This window comes from Macaca nemestrina, chromosome 3 (assembly GCF_043159975.1).
Source record: "Macaca nemestrina isolate mMacNem1 chromosome 3, mMacNem.hap1, whole genome shotgun sequence".
NCBI classification, from domain to species: Eukaryota; Metazoa; Chordata; class Mammalia; order Primates; family Cercopithecidae; genus Macaca; species Macaca nemestrina.
Window position 1 is genome coordinate 2,024,978 of NC_092127.1, and position 13,341 is coordinate 2,038,318.

Sequence of the window (13,341 nt, forward strand, 5' to 3'; positions counted from 1 at the left end):
AATGATTACCTCTAGAAGGGAACTGCAGGGATTAATGGAAGATACCTCAGGGTGAAGGGCGTCCACTCCACTTACTGCCTTTTCAGCTTCCACTTCCTCCAGGAAGTATGTCCAGATCTCCTTGGATAATTAAATTCCTCCTCTGATAAATGAGCTCACAGTTCTTCGTATCTCTCCTTCAATGCCTTAGTGTTGGAATTTGCCTCTTGGATTAAACCGTAACTCCCTTATGTCAGTACTTTTCATACCACTGACCACGACCCACTGGAAGAAACAGTTTGACATGACATGGGACATGCAGCTGATGAAACACTCTTAGCTTTGCTGCAGAAAAAGTGCCCTGAATCTTTTTTTGTTTGTTTTGAGGTGGAGTCTCACTCTGTTGCCAAAGCTGAGTGCAGTGGGGCAAACTCAGCTCACCGCAACCTCCACCTGCTGCTCAAAGGATTCTCCTGCTTCCTCCTCATGAGTAGCGGGGGATTACAGGCACGAGCCACCATGCCCGGCTAATTTTTTAATATTTTTAGTAGAGGCAGGATTTCACTATGTTGGCCAGGCTGGTCTCAAACTCCTGACCTCAAATGACCTGCCCGCCTCAGCATCCCAAAGAGCTGAGATTACAGGTGTGAACCATCACGCCTGGCCCAAATCTCTTATATTTTTTTTAGTACTGGTCATGATTAATTCAACTGACATAGCAACCTGTAGTCTAGAAAAAGTGACCCAAGGGGAGGGGACCGTGTGTGTGTGTGTTTTGGGGTATTTTTTTTTTCTCCACACATTGCATTCTAACATTTCTGTGCATACATATGGAGACTGGCATCAAATGGATGCTGGATAAACAAAAGGCTGGATGAGAATTTCAACTATCCATGTGTGTGCTATGTGTTGGATTTCCTTTGAAGAAGGATTTATCTCCTTACAGTGGAAAGCCACAGGTAACGATCTGTAAGTACCTGGTATTAGCCTCGGTAATACTGAGAGGGGGTACACCACTAACTTCATGGAAAGACCTTCAACCACACAATGACACAATTAACTACCAGTAGTCAAACATGAAAACTCTCAAGAATGAGTAAGAAGTGGAGAAAAACAAAATGCAAGAATCTGCCAATACCTGCAGGAGGCTTCTCTATAGAAGATGCTCATGCAGAATCTGGCCAAAAAACCAGAAACCACGCTCGCTTCAGCAGCACATATAGTAAAATTGGAACAAGACAGAGATTAGCACGGCCCCTGCATGAGGATAACACCCAAAGTCGTGAAGCATTCCACATTTTCTTAAAATACGAAAATTCTTAAAATAAAAATGTAAAAATACTGAAACTAGTAGCAATTTGTGCTCATTTCATCGAAGATGTGAAGACATTTAGTTCATTGTCTTATGTGAACAGGTATAGACATAAGCAAGGTGAATTTTTGGAAAATGAATACTTTGTATCTTCTAAAGAACTTTGGTTCAGGGAGAGGGTTGCACCCTTGTAGGGGAGAGGTAACATTTATTACTTTCTCATGAAAAAATCCTCACCGAGTATATTTTCTTTCTAGGTTAAATTCTGTGTCAAAGCTATTCTAGGTTTGTGTTGAAGCTATCATTTTGGTCTAATAAAATAATTTTGTGTTAGAACAGAATTCTTGATTTGTTTTCTTTTTTTTTTTTTTTTTAGATGCAATCTCACTCTGTTGCCCAGGCTGGAGTGCAGTGGCACTGTCTCGGCTCACTGCAACCTCCACCTCCCAGGTTCAAGCAATTCTCCTGCCTCAGTCTTCCGAATAGCTGGGATTACAGGCACCCACCACCATGCCCAGCTAATTTTTGTATTTTTAGTAGAGACGGGGTTTCGCCATATGGAACAGGTTGGTCTTGAACTCCTCACCTCAGGTAATCTACCCGCCTCGGCCTCCCAAAATGCTGGATTACAGGCGTGAGCCACCGCGCCTGGCTTGATTTGTTTTCTGAATCCAACATAAGAGGTAGGCGTTCTTGAAGAATCCACTTCTAATCCTCTTTCTTTCTCTCCTTAGTCACCGAGCAGCAGTTCAGTGGAGGGTCTGTGTCAGTTGTCTATTGCATTGTAACAGGTGACCACAAACTTAGCATCTGAAAACAACACCCGTGGATGAGCTTGCAGTTGTGCAAGCCAGAAATCCAGCATCCCATGACTGGGCTCTCTGCTCAGGGTCTCGTAGGTTGGACAGCATATATTCTCTTAAGTTTGGGGTCTGCTTCCAAGTTCATTTACATTGTTGACAGAACTCAGTTCCTTAAAGTTATGGGAGTGGATGAAGACCCCGTTTTCTTGCTGACTGTCAATGAGAGTTGCTGTCAGAGGCCACCGTCTGCCACTGTCAGATCCATGCCGTGCGTCTCTCCAGAATCCTTCTCCCAAGCCACCAATCCCTCACATGGCGTCTCCCACACCACAAAAGCCCAGGCTTTGTTCGGGGCTCACATGAGTAGGTCAGGCCTACCCAGGGCAACCTCCCTACCTTACGGTGAATTGATTTGACCTTAATTACATCTGCAAAATCCCTCACAGCAGCAAGCAGAAAAAAATTTTTTTTTTCAGATGTAGTCTCACTCTGTCACTCTGTCACCCAGGCTGGAGTGCAGTGGTGCAATCTCAGCTCACTGCAACCTCCGCCTCCTTCCAGGTTCAAGCGATTCTCCTGCCTCAGCCTCCTGAGTAGCTGGGATTATAGGCACCTACCACGCCCAGCTAATTTTTGGATGTTTAGTAGAGACGGGGTTTCACCATGTTGGCCAGGATGGTCTTGATCTCTTGACCTTGTGATCACCCGCCTCAGCCTCCCAGAGTGCTGGGATTACAGACATGAGCCACCGCTCCTGGCCAGCACCCAGATGAACGTGTGTTTGAAAAACTGGGAGAAGGTGTATGTGTACTGGGGGGTGAGAATCTTGGGGGACATTCTCATAATTCTGCCCACCACAGTGCCTCTTCTCTATCTGTCTGTATCTAAGGGATGGCTTACTTACTGAAGGCATCAGATGAGAGAAAGCAGTAAGGAAAACAAGTTCTTTTCTTGGCATTACCTAAACAGAGTAACTCCATCGTTGTTGACAGGCACCATATTCCGAGATGATGAACATCCCCAAGGTGGTCTTGAGAAGGCCTGAGCGTGCAGCAAGATGGTAAGAACGGAAGAGGGAGATTTCAGGCGAAGCCGGCCATGGCGCAGGTGAGCTGGCCTGATTCACGGCTGTTCTATCACTGTACTGCTCCTCCAAGCTTAGAGCAGTCAAGAGAAAAGACCAAGGCATACTCATACAGGGTTAAAATCCAATGAACCTGTCCCTGGCACACGGGACTTAGGTAGAAATATCGGTTTCCTTCTATCCTCTCTCTTTGCAGGAACTATCAGTTTCGAGAAAACGCTTTTGGTCCGCATGTTATAAATTGCCGGTCTTCATTATTAAAGCCACAGAGTCTAGAAGGCAGAGACAGTCTGAGTCCTTCTCCAGGATTAACACTGCTCTTTCCATAGCTTTATCTCCTGTCCCTCAGCTACCTCCCCTCGCCACCACTGCCAGAAAAGCTCAGAATGATCCCATCAGTTATCCCAAACTCAGATAAATCCCATGCTCAGCCGTCCGTGTCAGGTCTTCCAGACCTTAGCTTTAGACAGTCAGTGTCCCGTGTACTAGCTTGAGCTATGAGTGACATTAGCTTTAGACAGTCAATGTATCCCGTGTACTAGCTTGAGCTATGAGTGACATTAAAAAGCAAAGTAATGGTGGCTTAAAGAGGATGGAAATTTATTTTCCTCGTGTAATATCCGGTAGGCAGAATGAATTCAGGGACCCTCACTCTTGTTTCTTTGACACATACAGCCTCCATCCTACAGGATATCTGATGACCCAGTTTCTATCATTATGTTTACATTGAAGTTCAAGGGGAGAAGGGTACACTCTCTCTCTTTAAGACTCTACAAAGTGACCAGGCATGGTGGCTCACGCCTGTAATTCCAGCACTCTGGGAGGCTGAGGCAGGCGGATTCCTGAGGTTACGAGTTCGAGACCAGCCTGGCCAACATGGTGAAACCCTGTCTCTACTAAAAATGTAAAAATTAGCCCGACGTGGTGGTGGATGCCTGTAATCCCAGCTACTTGGAAGGCTGAGGCAGGAGAAGCGCACCACCATGCCCAGCATATTTTGTACTTTTAGGAGAGCTGGGGTTTCTCCATATAGGTTTCTCCATATCATCTCAGGTGATCCGCCCGCCTCAGCCTCCCAAAATGCTGGGATTTCAGGCATGAGCCACCGTGCCTGGCTGTTTCCATTTTTTTTTTTATTTCTTTTTTTTTAAATTTTATTTATTTATTTATTTTTGAGACAGAGTCTTGCTCTGTCGTCCAGGCTGGAGTGAGTGGAGCGATCTCAGCTCACTGCAACTTCTGCCTCTCGGGTTCAAGCGATTCTCCTTCCTCAGCCTCCTGAGTAGCTGGGATTACAGGCGCCTACCACCATGTCCAGCTGATTTTTTGTATTTTTAGTAGAGACAGGGTTTCACTATGTTGGCCAGGCTGGTCTCAAACTCCTGAGCTCAGGCAATCCGCCTGCCTCGGCCTCCCAAAGTGCTGGGATTACAGGCGTGAGCCACCGTGCCCAGCTTCCATTTTCTTTATAAAAGATACTTTATGACTAAGAAGCATTCCATAGTTTATATCCTACCTGGTTAAATATAAATGTTCATTACTCAGGGTGGCCCTGATGTTTTCTGTCTCTGTTCTGCTTCCACCCTAGCAAACCACTCCCTTTTTCTACTTAACATTCTCTTTAACCACTTTAACAGGAGAGGCAAAAAAGCAGTGTCTCTCCAGGATTGCACCGACAATACTGATCAACGGATCCATGCTAAGCTGTTGCAGCCAGGAAATGGAGTACAAAGTTTAGTAAAAGGACTGAGCATGCTAAGGAAATACTCTTGTTTACATCACTACTAAGGCTACTATTTGTTGGGAACAGGCCCCCCCAAAATCTGGCCATAAACTGGCCCCAAAACTGGCCATAAACAAAATCTCCACACCACTGTGACATGTTCATAATGGCCATAACGCCCACGCTGGAAGGTTGTGGGTTTACTGGAATGAGGGCAAGGAACACCTGGCCCGCCCAGGGCGGAAAAAACGCTCAAAGGCATTCTTAAACCACAAACAATAGCATGAACAATCTGTGCCTTAAGGACATGCTCCTGCTGCAGTTAACTAGCCCAACCCATCCCTTTATTTCGGCCCCTCCCTTTGTTTCCCATAAGGGATACTTTTAGTTAATCTAATATGTATAGAAACAATGCCAAGACTGGCTTGCTGTTAATAAATACGTGGGTAAATCTCTGTTCGGGGCTCTCAGCTCTGAAGGCTGTGAGACCCCTGATTCCCCACTTCACACCTCTGTATTTCTGTGTGTGTGTCTTTAATTCCTCTAGCCCGCTGGGTTAGGGTCTCCAGACCGAGCTGGTCTCGGCACTTTTGAAGGTGGATTTGGGGAAGGATTTCCTGCATCATACTTTGAAAGAAGATGGATAGTACTGATTTATTGATTTATTTTGTCTCTCAGCCATCTTTCCTCATTCATTCCAATCAGACTATGAAACTCTGTTCACAGTTGTACAACACTGCTGTGTACCAAATTGAGTAGGTTGAATAAATTAAATCAACTGCATTAAGTTCTGCAAGACAACACCAGGTTTTGTAAAGATATTTTGATGACATAAAATTATCTTTTCTTTTTTTTTTTTTTTGGAGACGGAGTCTTGCTCTGTCGCCCAGGCTGGAGTGCTGTGGCCGGATCTCAGCTCACTGCAAGCTCCACCTCCCGGGTTCACGCCATTCTCCTGCCTCAGCCTCCTGAGTAGCTGGGACTACAGGCGCCCGCCACCTCGCCCTGCTAGTTTTTTGTATTTTTTAGTAGAGACGGGGTTTCACCGTGTTAGCCAGGATGGTCTCGATCTCCTGACCTCATGATCCGCCCGTCTCGGCCTCCCAAAGTGCTGGGATTACAGGCTTGAGCCACCGCGCCCGGCCAAAAATTATCTTTTCTTTTCTTTGGAGGCAGAATCTTGCTCTGTCCCCTAGGCTGGAGTGCAGTGGCTCAATCTTGGCTCACTGCAAGCTCCGCCTCCCGGGTTCCCGCCATTCTCCTGCCTCAGCCTCCTGAGTAGCTGGGACTACAGGCGCCGCCACCGCATCCGACTAAGTTTTTGTGTTTTTAGTAGAGACGGAGTTCCACCATGTTGACCAGGTTAGTCTTGAACTCCTGACCTCAGGAGATCTGCCCACCTTGGCCTCCCAAAGTGCTGGAATTACAGGTATGAGCCACCATGCTTGGCCAGATTTTCTGTTTGAACTAATATTGCTGGCACAATAACCTCTGGTCAAATTTATTTATAAAGCAGCTTTTTTCTCTGAGATCCAATCCTTACAACATTTGATGCCAGTTGTTTTAAACAGGTCCAGGTCCTGAAGGGTATCCAAATTACCATATAACTTTAAAGTGTGGAGCAAGCTTTTTGACTCCTTGTTTCATGAGAGGGTAAAGATGCATATCCTCTAATGATAGTGAGCAGCATGTAGATTTTAGTATCTTTTTAAATTTTTATTACTTATTTATTTTAGAGACAGGGTATCGCTCTGTCACCCAGGCTGGAGTGCAGTGGCACAAGCATAGCTCACTGCAGCCTCGACCTCTCTGGCTTGAGATCCTCCTGCCTCAGCCTCCCAAGTAGCTGGAACTACAAGTGGGCACCACCATGCCCAGCAATTTTAATATCTTGATGATGCAGATTTATTATTGAAATTGACTACAATGGAATAGAAAAAAAAAATCTTCTTAAAAATTTATACCAGTGGCCGGGCGCAGTGGCTCATGCCTGTAATCCCAGAACTTTGGGAGGCTGAGGCAGGCAGATCATGAGGTCAGGAGATCGAGACCATCCTGGCCAATATGGTGAAACTCCGTGTCTATTAAAAATACAAAAATTAGCTGGGCATCGTGACGTGCACCTGTAGTCTCAGCTACTTGGGAGGCTGAGGCAGGAGAACCACTTGAACCCAGGAGGCGGAGGCTGCAGTGAGCCGAGATCGCGCCACTGCACTCCAGGCTGGGGGGACAGAGTGAGACTCCGTCTCAAAAAAGAAAAAAAAAATCTATACCAGTGGTCTAAAAGTTTTCAGATAAACAGTACGTTAACAAAAGCTGAATATATGCCTTGATATCAATTATACAGTTTACCACATTATATATATATATATATATATAAAACTAAACAAAAGAAACTGAAAAGGGCATCAAAGAGCTCTTTATTTCCCACATGCCAATAATTCACCTGTGCCACCTCCGTCACCACCGGCTGCACTCTGCCTTACGGAGAGGGCCGTGCGCTTGACTTGGCTGAAAAGAACGACTCTGGGGAGGAGAGGAAGCGCGCTCATTCAGAGAGCAATTTCCATTCTCATCACCACCCTCCTCGCTCCTACGTGTGTTTCGTCCAGCCTCTCCTGATGCTCAGAGACTTGTGAAAGACGGTGATGGTGACCCACGGTGCAAGTGATGCTCAGGGCTCAGTGGATTGCTGCAGGTCGTGGCAAGTGTGTGGCCGAGCTGGAATCAGAGTCCACATCAGTCTAACTCCATCAATGAGGCATGATGCTTTCCTCAGCTTCTGAGCTTTAGCGAAAATCCGAACTTTATTTGCTCAGGATTCACTGATTTCAGCTAAAGTCAGCCCGTTCCTTTTGCTCAGGCTATTCTCTCTAGTGAAAACAGAAAGGGCTTGCCCCGGTGTTGTAATAGGTGAGGTGAAGGTGACCTCTTAATTCTGTTGGAATTGTTAGGAGGATTATCTTCCTTACAAATGAGTACAAGTAAACTGAACATGTTGGGTTAGACAAGCATGCACTGACTTACAACAACAAATGGGCAGCTGTGCTATCATGAGGTCGACCATAATGTTTGATTCTTTTTTTTTTTTTGAGACGGAGTCTTGCTCTGTCCAGGCTGGAGTGCAGTGGCCGGATCTCAGCTCAGTGCAACCTCTGCCTCCCGGGTTCACGCCATTCTCCTGCCTCAGCCTCCTGAGTAGCTGGGACTACAGGCGCCCGCCACCACTCCCAGCTAATTTTTGTATTTTTAGTAGAGATGGTGTTTCACCATGTTGGCCAGGATGGTCTCAGTCTCTTGACCTTGCGATCCACCTGCCTTGGCCTCCCAAAGTGCTGGGATTACAGGAGTGAGCCACCGCGCCTGGCCCCCATAATGTTTGAATCTTAAGCGTTTTTTTTTTTGTTTGTTTGTTTGTTTTTTTTTTTTGACAGAACTGTGCTCTTGTTGCCCGGGCTGGAGTGCAATGGTGCGATCTCAGCTCACTGCAACCTCCACCTCCTAGGTTCAAGTGATTCTTCTGCCTCAGCCTCCTGAGTAGCTGGGATTACAGGCACCCGCCACCACGCCCAGCTAATTTTGTATTTTTAGTAGAGATGGGGTTTCTCCATGTTGGTCAGGCTGGTCTCGAACTCCGGACCTCAGGTGATCCACCCACTTCATCCTCCCAAAGTGCTGGGATTACAGGCGTGAGCCACTGCGCCTGGCCTGATTCTTAAGTTTTAATACTTTCTTAAGCAAGGAAGAAGCAGTTGAACATGACTCCTGGACCTCTTAGAGCTGCAGGAAGTAAGCCAGTGAGAGCGAAGCCCCTGCTTCTAATGGAGCAGCCTTGGAGAAAAGCAGCCAAAGAGAAGCCACACCTTCCAGATGAGTGATAACACTGGGACCACAACCAGTGCACCCCTGCCCCCCGCTGTTCCTTTCTGGAATGGGAGGACGTGGTACTCTCCTGCCACAGAATCGGTCCAAAGTAACGAATACAGCCTTGTTTGGCACCAGCCATACTCATCCCACCTGGAAGCCAAGAGTATGCCAGCCTGGGGCCAGTGGTGAAGGGAATGTGGCTAACAAATGGGATAGTTCTGTTTTTGTCTTGTCTTGGTTTTTTGAGACCAAGTCTCACTCTGTTGCCCAGGCTGCAGTGCAGTGGCACAATCTTGGCTCATTACAACTTCCGCCTCCTGGGTTCAAGCAATTTCCGGCTAATTTTTGTCTTTTTAGTAGAGACGAGGTTTCACCATGTTGTCCAGGCTGGTCTCGAACTCCTGACTTCAAGTGATCCACCCGCCTCGGTCTCCCTAAGTGCTAGGGATACAGGTGTGAGAGAGCGTGCCCGGCTGGGATACGACTGTTAAAAGTTCATGAAATGACTCATGAGAACCATGATTTACTCATTCATAATTGTGTTTGTTCTTTGACAGTGAAAAAAAAATTACATTTCTTCAGGATTTTTATTTTAATGAAAAGCTTTCCTATGAAAAATCTAACTACCTTAAAATGATCTGTGTTCCTTGTAATGTGATTACTCTAGCCCTATGAAAGCATCTCGTGATAAACTGTCATACAAATTTGAGGCATCTTTTTAATAAATTGTCAAGACATTTAGTTAACATTTAATAAGGACAAATAAGTATAATAAGGAAATATCATGAAATTTGGCACCAGATTCAAATTCCACATCTGCACCCAGTGCTCTTGGTCAATCCCTTAATTCAGTGACTTAATCACTACGTCATCTACTTTATCAGCTGTAGATATACCTCATAGGGTTGTGGGGCATGTAACAGTATATAAGAGTTTACAGCCGGGCGCGATGGCTCAAGCCTGTAATCTCAGCACTTTGGGAGGCCGAGATGGGCGGATCACGAGGTCAGGAGATCGAGACCATCCTGGCTAACACGGTGAAACCCCGTCTCTACTAAAAAATACAAAAAACTAGCCGGGCGAGGTGGCAGGCACCTGTAGTCCCCGCTACTCAGCAGGCTGAGGCAGGAGAATGGCGGGAACCCGGGGGGTGGAACTTGCAGTGAGCTGAGATCCGGCCACTGCACTCCAGCCTGGGCGACAGAGTGAGACTCCGTCTCAAAAAAAAAAAAAAAAAAAAAAAGAGTTTAGCACACTTTTTTGAAACGCTTTTAGAATTATCTTAAAATATTGACTCTTTTAGAATTAACAATTTAATAAATATTTGTTTAATAGTAAAACAGGCTTTAATAATAAGTATTTAAGTATTTAATAGTCTAAAACAGGCTTTAAGAGACTTCAAAACCTGACAATATGCTTGATGTTTATTTTCCATTGGATTCAAAGATTACAAAGTCTTCTTGACAAAATGAGTAAGCTCAAGAGTTATGAAAGCTCAGGGGATGGTGAGAATAAATGACAGAGTATCTGACAAGTATGTGTGAGTATCTTCACAGATGTTGGCTATACCCAGGTTTAGAAGAGAAAGGAAGATTGGCTTAGAAAAATAAGAGGAGGATGGACTGGCTGAGGAGGGGAGGGGTGCACAAGAATAAATATGGTCTACTTGAAGCAAACTGGGGAATTAGGTTTTGGAAAAGAGATTGGGTGTAGGTAATCATTTGAGATAAGAGAAAGGGTGTATGGCCCGGCGCGGTGGCCAGAACTCTGGGAGACCAAGGAGGGTGGATCAACTGAGGTCAGGAGTTTGGGACCAGCCTGGCCAACATGGTGAAACCCCATCTCCACTAAAAATACACAAATTAGCCAGGTGTGGTGGTGCGCCTATAATCCAGCTATTCGGGAGGCTGAGAAAATTGCTTGAACCTTGGAGGCGGAGGCTGCAGTGAGCCGAGATTGTGCCACTGCACTCCAGCCTAGGCAACAGAGTGAGACCCCCATCTAAAAAAGAAAGAAAGAAAAAAGAAAAAGAGAAACGGTGTACTTGAGATTCCATAAGGCAGAACCAGGTTCTGAAAGATCAGATAAGCCAAGGAGAAGAATTCTCATTATCCTGTCAGCAGTATTAAAAAAACAAAACAAAACAAAAAAACTCACTGGTTTGATTAGCAGGGGATTGATTGACTGATGCAATAAAAACCCTCAGGGACAAAACTATAAAACTGAGAAAGCTGTGAAGAGTTCCTCCTCACTGAGGCCAAATATCAAATATGAATTATCTGGAATTGTTCCCTGACCTCCCATCTGTGACAGATTCCTTAGGCAGTTATCCCTACTCTTGGTTTTTCTTTCCACAGATAATGGAATGAACACTTCCTCCAGCAAACGTTCTAGAAACTAACAAGTCAGGCATTATTTTCTGCTAAGGAACAAACACATTCTTGAGTATTAGCTTGAAGGCTTCTTTCTTGTGACATTGTCAATATACACCAGACTCATTAAGAAAAAAAATCCCAAACCTGAAGGAGCTAGAGGTGTTAGGCACTGCACAGGGGACTGGAGATAAAACAAGATATTTATCCAACCAAGGGCAGGGTGATTAAGCATTTTCTGGTACTTCATTAAAAATGGAAATTACAGGCCCCACTCTAGATTTCTGGAATCAGAGACCCTGTGGAGAGCCTTGAGTTTTAATAAACTCAGGTGGTTCTAATGCGTAATGAGCATTTGTTAAGCGTTGTACTAGATTAATTGTGTGAATATGATAAGAAACTTCACAGATGCCTTCCTGATGGTGTGAGGGCGGGGCTGAGGGAGGAACTGAACTGATAAAATCTGGTCAGTCTCCACTGTTCCAGCTTTTTCCCTAAAGGAAATACCTTGATCGGGCGTGGTGACTCATTCCTGTAATACCAGCAGTTTGGGAGGCTGAGGCAGGCAGATTGCTTGAGCCCAGGAGTTCAAGACCAGCCTGGGAAACATACTGAAACCCCGTCTCTACAAAAAGTACAAAAATTTGCCGGGTGTGGTCGTGCAGCGCCTGTAATCCCAGCTACTCTGGAGGCCAAGGTGGGAAAATCACTTGAGCCTGGGAGCTCGAGGCTATAGTGAGCTGAGATCGCGCCACTGCATTCCAGCCTGGGCGACAGAGCAAGACCCTGTCTCAAAACAAAAAAACAAAAAAAAAGGAAATACCCAGGATTGCTACAAAGAAAGTAAGTGAGATTTCCTCTGTAGATCATTTTCTTAATAATTGTTTCATTAGATTTCTAAACTTGATCTTAGAATCTGTGTGTGTATCTGTGTGTTATCAGGAAAAAGCCTGAAGAAAAACAATTAGGAAAAACAAAATAAGGGTAGACAACATGCTGGGGACTTAATTCGTCAATTTTCCTTTGTTGTTCCTGTAAAAATATTTAGTCTCTGGCCCTCTCATTACACCTTCAATTTTTACTAGTTTGACATAAAATATCTTTTATGGAGTGCATGGAGTATGTCAGATGTAGACACAGGACATCTAAAGGACTTAGTTTCTTATGGATGGAGAGTGACCCACAAGTGAATGTGTTCCTAGAAAGAAAATCACTTAGCTACAAAGAAAGTAAAATAAGGAGATGAGTAGTAGGAAGGTATTTCAGATTGAATAGTGATGGAAAGGTCTCTCTTGGGAAGACATTTGAGCCGAGAACTGAAGAGAAGTAAGAAGAGGCAGCCAGAATTGCAAAAATATCAAAGAACAGCTTCCTTGGCCATGGAAGTGGGAAGGGCTGTGATGAATCTGAGGCAACTGGAATTGACAGTGATGGGGGAAAGCTATAGTGAAATCAGCTGAAGGCCGGAGGCCAGATTTTATAGGACTGGGATAGCCACTTGGATCTTACTCTAAATGCCATAGAAAGTGACCAAAAACCTGCTCCCTTGGTTTTGGTTTCAAAACAGTATTCTGGTGGTTGAGCAGAGAGGAGTTGGAGATGGGCGAGGAGGGCAGGACAGAATATAAATTTGGAAAACAATAGTTGAGTTGGTGAAAGGAAGGCTTAACCTGTGGCTCCAAAGGAATGGGTTTGGGGGAAGAGAGCCATTGGGTTGAGATCCAGAGCAGCTTTAGATATGTTAATTTTGGGTGCTCCTTATACATTCTATTGCAAATATGTTAAGAATTGGGCAGGAGATTGAAATCAGAGAGTGGAACTTAAATCTTCAAAAACGAGTAAGATTACCTAGGGAGAGACCAGGACTGGGAGACCAGAACTCAACCTTGAAGCACCCCAAGATTGAGAGGTTCAGAGAATGTGGGACCAGAAAACGCCACAGAGAACAAGACCAGTCAAGTTAGAGGAATGTCAGCTGCAGACTGATGAGAGAAGAAAACATTGTAGGAAGAAGGGCGTGGTCAGCTATGTTAACTGCTGCTGGGAGCTCAAGGAAAAATTTGAATTGGTGAATTTCTTTGTTTGGTGACTCAGTGGAGTCATCTGGGACATGTTCAGGGACCTAAGATGCGGGAAATCAGCAGGATTTCAAAGACCTAAGCAGAACAAAGGATGAAAGCATATTCAAAGACAAGGAGAGA

The 13,341-nt window shown here is 45.0% G+C and overlaps 1 pseudogene; it reads left to right on the forward strand.

Moving 5' to 3' along the window:
* Window positions 1-1,181: 1,181 nt before the first annotated feature.
* LOC112424038 (U6 spliceosomal RNA) lies at window positions 1,182-1,281 on the forward strand (annotated as a pseudogene).
* The last annotated feature ends 12,060 nt before the right edge of the window (window positions 1,282-13,341 follow it).